Genomic DNA, 7,622 nt, shown 5'->3' on the forward strand with positions numbered 1-7,622 from the left:
GTGAGACAACTAAGCAGTGGCATCATCTCTTCTGGGCCTCAGAAACTAGCCCTGCAAATGTCACCATAACTCGTTTGCCTGGAGTGCATCTGTTTGGAACAGGAGGGCTGCCTGCCTCCTGCAAAAATCGGACTGCCCCTAGTGTGCTGACAGCCACTGTGTCAGCCTTAGAAATGTGCCTGGAATTTAGAAGATGTAGTGACCAAAATAATTAGCTCTCAGCATGGATTTGAAAACTTCCCTTTTATGAAACCAATTCATTCAAAGTACTTATTTATGAGCATGTCTACACTAGCATTCTTATTTTACTCTAATATCAATTTTAACCTATTGTTAATCCAATGAGCACTAAAGAATATACTCAATTCAGCAGACATTTATTGATCACTTTGCTCCCTGCCAGATCCTCTCTTAGTTGCTGCCTAGACTGGCAGGCAGGATGCAGTCAAACAGCAACCAATGGAGCATGGGAGGTGCGGGAAGTGTAATTGGATAAGTGCACAAATTCCTTTCTTCCCCCTTCCCTCCCTCTCTTCTTCCTTCCTTTCTGCCTCCCTTCCTCTATTTGTTTAGTATATATTGGTGAATCTATTAGACACATGCTCTGTTTTGTAGAGTTTACAATCTGATGGAGGGGAAAAATAACAAGGGAGGCAACAAAAATTAAAAGTTGCCTTTTCGGCTATCATATACAAGGAGAATATTGAATGCCGGCAGAATGGCACTGTGTTCTGCGTGGCAGATGCCAATGGCACAGGAGCTGACAGTCGTGTTGTGTCCCCTTCACCTTTGTTAGATGGCCTCAGATCCCTCCTATGCTGAAGCATGGCCAATCACAATGGCTTATTGGTGCAGTGTAGTTGGCACTCTCTCTTATTCTGTTGCTTCAAACAGAAGCACTACTATCTTCCTCACCCTTTTCAGAGAGAAGGTCCGCCCCCCCCCCATTTCATCTGACCCTCTAAAGTATTCTATTCTGTGCAGATGTTGGTGGCAGGATGTTAGAAAATTCTCTGGCAAAAGAACAAGTCTAACAAAAATAAATGAACAGCCAAATGGGTAGGACAGGCAGGATTGAAAATAACTTGAGATATTAGGCTATCTGGCTTTTATTAGAAACCTAGCCTCCTCTCAGGGCAGAGTTGTCATTGTGACATGTTGAAATATGGTTAGATGATGGGTTCTCTTTCAGCTGAACAGTTTTTCTCTGAGACTCAGGGGCCCTCGGTGGCTGATTAGCATTGTGAGACAGAAACATGCAGGATGTGAGGGAAAAAGTCCTATATATATTAGATATATATAAAGATTTCCTATTTTGATCCCCCCCTGCAGTGATAACCTCAGAAACTATGCAAATACAGAAATCAATATGGAATAGAGTTTGCAAATAGATGAAAATATCTACAAGATATCTATCACCCCCTTCCACTTAAATAAGATAGAGTAACAGTACAGCCATGTTGAAATGGCAATAATTAAAAAGTGTGCTCAGAATGACCCAGGTCTTGAGTTATATCAACTGAGGGAGCCATCTGTCTATTGCCTTTAATCACAGGAAAAAACAACAGCAATCTCTGGCATTTATCAACCACAGTATATTTCTTAGTGTTTTCATATAGAAATTTCATATATGCTTTGATGTGAATTTGCACATTTTTGTTGATGACATATATCAACAGTTTGAATTCAAAATAATGCAAAAGACAATCTAGGCTGAATCTTACCAGAAGATAGGTTTCTTGCTTGCTCCCTTCCCTTCACTATTTCCCTTTATTCTTCTGCATCTTTCTCTCCCCTTCCTTCCCTTTTGAATGATGACAGCATTTCCTTCCTTTAGGACAAACCAGTGCCAAAGAATAGGATGACCAAGGTGGAGGAGAAGACACTGGTGACCCACTGCTTTTGGACCTAACATGATCTCTTCAGACCACAACAAACTGGAGTGAATTCTTAAGAACAGGAAGGACTAGTGAGTCTAGAACCCAAGTTTTACAAGATCTAAAAAGCTTATCCTAAATAATAAAAGGGTAATATGCAAATTGATCCTAATGGCAGAACAACCAGGAATGACTGGTTGCTATGATGCACACTGACCATGAGGGGGCAGATGCTCAACACAGGAGCTGCCCCCTGGTGGTCAGTGTACTCCCACAGGGTGAGCACCACTCAGCCACAAGCTGGGCTGATGGCTGTGAGTGAAGAGGTGGTGGTGGGAGCCTCTCCAGCCCCCTTGGCAGCACTAAGGATGTCCAACTGTGGCTTAGGCCAGCTCCCTATGAGGAGCGGGCCTAAGCTGGCAGGTGGACATCCCCCAAGGGGTCCCGGGCTGCCAGAGAAATGTCTGACTGCCAGCTTAAGCCCAATCCCCCGGAGAGTGGGCCTGAGTCAGCAGGTGGACATCCCCCAAGGGGTCCCAGACTGCAAGAGAGTGTAGGCTGGGCTGAGGGACCCCCCTGAGTGCAAGAATTTTCATGCACAGGGCCTCCAATATTATTGTAAATGTGAAAATGTAACCATTGTTAAAGAAAAGGAGAAAAAAGGGAGAGAGATAGATAATATTCTGTATATAATATGTATATATAAAAGGCTAATATGCTAAGTGTCCGTCCGACCAGTCGCTATGATGCTCACTGACCACAGGGGACAGATGCTCAACAAAGGAGCTGCTGAGCTTGCAGTGACTTGGCAGCAGCGGTTCTCAGGTGATGCACCCCGAAACCAGAGAAGAGGAAGCCCGACTCCTCACAGGGTTGCATGATTCTACCTTTGGCTGTGGGTTATGTTGTTGCTGGGGCACTGTTGGCCCCAAATCTGGTTTCCTGCACACTTGCATTTGCATTCCACACCCTATATGACAACAACTTTGCAGAGTGCCCGCCCTCACTCCGGGACCCCTCGGGGGATGTCAGAGAGTCGATTTTAGCCCAATCCCCACAGGCCAGGCCAAGGGACCTAATAGCTATGGAGGGACCCTGCTCATTCCACAGACGCCGGGGAGGGGCCATGGGAGGTTGGCTCCAGGGGATGTCTGGCCCGTCTTGCCCCAACCTGGCCATCTTCTAATTAATTTCCTTTCAATGTGGACAAATCCATGCACTGGGTCTCTAGTAAATTATAAAGAAGGAAAAATCATTAGTAAATTTCTTAGAAAAATGCTGCTAACATTTGATATTTATTTCCAGAATTTTCTCCACATTTACATGTTAGTGTGCTCACTTTTTAAAAGGTTATATCATAATTTTTTAAAATCCACCTTTAAAATGGTTTTTTTTGTTCCAATAAATATAGCTGTGATTCATTATTCCTAATAGAATACATATCTGCAATAATTTATTTTAAAATACCCCTATTAATGGTAAATTGAGTTTTTGATATCTCTTATTTAAAACAAAATAACTTTTTAAAAAGCTATCAGCCATTTCTACTTCTGATAAAATTGCTTATGAATATCCTCAGTCTCTTTTCTATAAAAAATAAAAAAGAAATGTTGTGAACATTACATACACATGTGTGAATTTTTTTATTCCTTTATTTCTTTTTATTTCTTCTTATTTCTTTGGATCAATTTCTGTCAGTGGAGGGGCTGGGTCAAAAGTTGCTAACATTAGAATGATGATTCTTTGGGCCAGATGGCCATCAAAGAAGTTGACAAACTTACATCCCAGCAAGAAGAACATGCCCCTTGCTGATTCCAGGCAGGTGGAAGGAGAGCATATTTAAAAAAGAAAGATGAGCAGGAGCACAAATCTCTCAGGAGCTCTTCTGACTCAGTGGCCTTCTACACTCTCAAAAATATCTAAAGACCAGTCTCACCTAGAACTATTACCACTGAAAGAAGTTCACTCTACTCCCCCTAATTATCCACAGATTTCATAACTATTGAGAAAAGAATACTGAGAAATTAAGAAGAAAACTTGAAGACTTTCAAGTGTTACTAGTAACTGTGTGAGCCAGGAGAAGGGGGAGGACCAGAGGGGTGATTGCAATAAAACAGGAAGCTGTGAAGGGAGAAGTTAGGGCAGGGATTGTGGGGGTGGGACATTGGGCATTTTTTCACTGGGCAATTTTGTCACAGGCCTTGTGGGATTTAGTCCTATTTATGAATATGAAATTGCTCATTTCCTTTCAAGTAACTTCTCAAACAATCACTATTTTATATAGCTCACACTATATGCATTGAAAACATGTCTGAAAAGATTGACACTAAACTTAACAATTTTCTTAATAATTGGAGGAAAAAAAGATGAATATTTTTGCATTTTACATTTTAAAAAGTGCTATTAGAAGTATTTTAAAATTTACCAGGCCCTGTGATGAAGCCTGGTGACAGAGTCTCTCTCCCTGGCTGCACAGAGTTTTCAAGGTGCTTTAAAGGTCACACTCAACTTTGCCCTTCTTCCCTCCTAGAAGCCAGACACATGGCTGATAGTGGAACAACAATCTTGCAACCGTCAGATAATCATGAAGATGAAATCTGCAGGCTAAGAATAGCATTGCAGCAAGATGGAGTCACCTAGGTCCCTGGGGACATCACATAGTCACCAGGTCAGCCCTGGACTTCATGGCACATATAAATAAGTCCTGAAACAAATAATTTGTTTAAAATAAACATTTACTCTGGTTTTCTGTTTTTCTCAGCCCTGCATCATCCTCAGTGGTGTGGTCACCATAGTGGAACTGGTTTGCTGTGATGAGGTGGAGATTAAACTGGTTGACTAAAAAGTGAATTAACAGAGATTACATGTTCATGGGATTGATGGTAAAAAAAAAAATAGCTGAGGAGATTGAGGGGAACAAGGGAGTGTTAGGAGGATTTTTGTTTTTAATGAGAAAGAATTGGGAATATTTAAATGAAGGTGCAAAGGACCCAAGAGTGAGGAAGAGGATGACTACAGAAGACAGGACTGGTCATCATACTAAGTAGGTGAGATGAAATGAAATCCAAAGCATGGGGAAAGAGGTGGCCTTAAATTCAGCAAAACGGTGCTTCTGTGTAACAGTGTTTGTGAATAAATAATAAACTATGAATATCCTTAATGGAAGGGAAGGCATGACCATTACCTATAGCATTCCTGTATAAAGAGGGAGAGCTGGAGTTTTGGCTCTTGGCTGAGAGGCCATAGAATTACTGCAAACAGAATTTCCTCAAGTGGATGATAAAACACTGAACCAAGGTGATCATGGTGCAAGGGGAGAGAAAGAAGAATGGAATTTCAAGGAAATTCCTAGTTTCTTCAGATCTCTTTCATTGTCCACTAAACATCAGACAAATGATAATATTCATTTCTTTCTACTTCTACTCCTCCAACTTCTGAGCACCAGGTCTACCCCTATTTGGGGGTTTTCTCAGTTATCCAAGTCTCAGTTCACATGCTGCCTGGCTTCTCTGTCTGGGCTACTTGGAGATGTGCATGTTCTCTGAGATCTGTCATCTTATCAGTAAGAATCTGTTTGATGTTCCCTCTCTTGTGTCTCTATCAATTCTTATCTTGAAGCCGAAACCGGTTTGGCTCAGTGGATAGAGCGTAAGGTCCCAGGTTTGATTCCGGTCAAGGGCATGTACCTTGGTTGTGGGCATATCCCCAGTAGGAGATGTGCGGAAGGCAACTGATCGATGTTTCTCTCTCATCGATGTTTCTAACTCTCTATCTCTCTCCCTTCCTCTCTGTAAAAAATCAATATAATATATTTTAAAAAAAAATTCTTATCTTGAAGTTTAATGATCTATGATCCAGTTTCATCTCCTCCATGAGATTATAAGGCCATTCCCTCCTGTCATCTTTGTTTTCCATCCTTGAGCACCCCCCTCCCCATCATGGCATAAGGGATCTGTGGTACTTTCAGGCTAGCACTTATTTAACCAATTGGCCACATTCATTTCAAAAGACACATTGAGTGTCCTGTTTGGATGTGAGAGAAAGAAGGATAAAGGTTATCAAAGATGACTCTTGAATTTTGAAACTGGGAGACCAGAGGTAGATGGTTTCACTGACAAGAAGGGGAGAATTGAGAGTGATGGTTTATGGAGGGAAGATATTGAGTGTCGTTTGGGCCTAGTTGAGTTTGGGAAGACTTTGCTGCTGGACAGGGAACTAAATTTCTGACACTGCCTTGGATGACCACAGGCCGGGAGACCCATACTTTAGCAGACAGGGTACCTGATCCCCAGTCAGTTTACCTGCAAATCCAGGTGTGGCCAGGGCAATTCCTCAGCCTCTCCCAGTCTGATTTCCCTCACCCTTTCAATGAAGATAATAGGGATGGTAAAGAAGCAAATACTCTATTTCACTGACAGTGATGAAGAAAGGGGAAAAATGAGTTCTGTGAAAATACTTTTTAAAGCTTTATAGAACTTTATGTATGTCAGTTGTTATTATTATGAAGTGTCCAAAAAATTATCCCTTGTGAAAAATAGCATGAGCTATGAAGCTAGATGCCATCTGCAATGCTTACTTCATAGGATTGTTAAGATTAAATAAATTGGTACATGTGAATTTCTTATGACACTATGAAGCACACGATGAATACTCAATAAATAAAAATAAAACATTTCCTATCATGCTCATTGTTATTCTCATATGGATCTGTAAATGGGATGAGACTAGAGTGGGGGACACACTGTAGAAAGGCCTACTCATTAAATAAGATAAGAAACAACATTTGATTCTGGAAATTTCCTCAAGTGGATTATTTGAGAAGAATCAGATCTCACCCACAAGGTATGTTTTCTTAAGAGCCAGTTTAATTAGAGTCCAAAATCACCCATTTTTCTCATATGGCTCAGGGAAATGTGGTCCTGTTGTGTCTTTCTCGGAGACAAGGAAAATGTTTTTCTCATTCTACAAAGAAGGCAAATAAAACAAAACTGAAGGTGTGGCAAAAGTACTTCATGCTAACTATTCACATGCCTAAGGGCTTCATAGAGGACAGAATTAGGGACAAAGGGCTTCACTTTTTGGTTTCTGATTCTATTCTATAGGCTCTACATATATTACAATAGGCAGATTTCTAGAAAACCATGCAGGGGCTCTGAGCCAAGTGGGTGTAGGTGGAAGACCAGAGAGGAAGTTTCAAGAAACTAAATGGCAGGGATTCAGCCTCATCCTCCTCATTCTCCCACCCCAATATGACACACCATGCACAAAAATGTTCTCCTGTGCACACTTAGAGTTTCCCAGATTTCAAATCTTCAAAATAATAAGAAACCTGCTTTAACATGCCATTTATTGTAGTGAAACTGTAAATGAAGATCAATTTGGAGCTAGGCTGTCCTTGTGAGCTCTCACCTTCAAACCAGAGAGTTGGCTGAGAATTGTTCTGCTAAATTTAGCCTTTGAATGCCGGGCCAACCAAGTTCCTATGTGGCCAAATGAGTAAGGGTTGGCTATAATGACTTGTTTTTCTGTAGTGATCTGAAGGGACTTCACATTTCAATTGGCTTCAGAAAAATCTGCCCTTTCAATTCACTATTTCTCTCAAGCCATTCTGCTGTGAGCAAGAGATAAAACAAATAGCAACCTTTGTTTTCATCCAATGATCAATGTTGTTTAAGGGAGGGGGGAGTAGAGCAAAACAAAATATCTCTAGGCAATCATTTCTTTGGAGAAAGAAGAAGAAGGGAA

This window comes from Myotis yumanensis, unplaced genomic scaffold (genome assembly GCF_028538775.1).
Source record: "Myotis yumanensis isolate MYYU_CA2020_CCGP unplaced genomic scaffold, mMyoYum1.0.hap1 SCAF_3, whole genome shotgun sequence".
NCBI lineage: Eukaryota > Metazoa > Chordata > Mammalia > Chiroptera > Vespertilionidae > Myotis > Myotis yumanensis.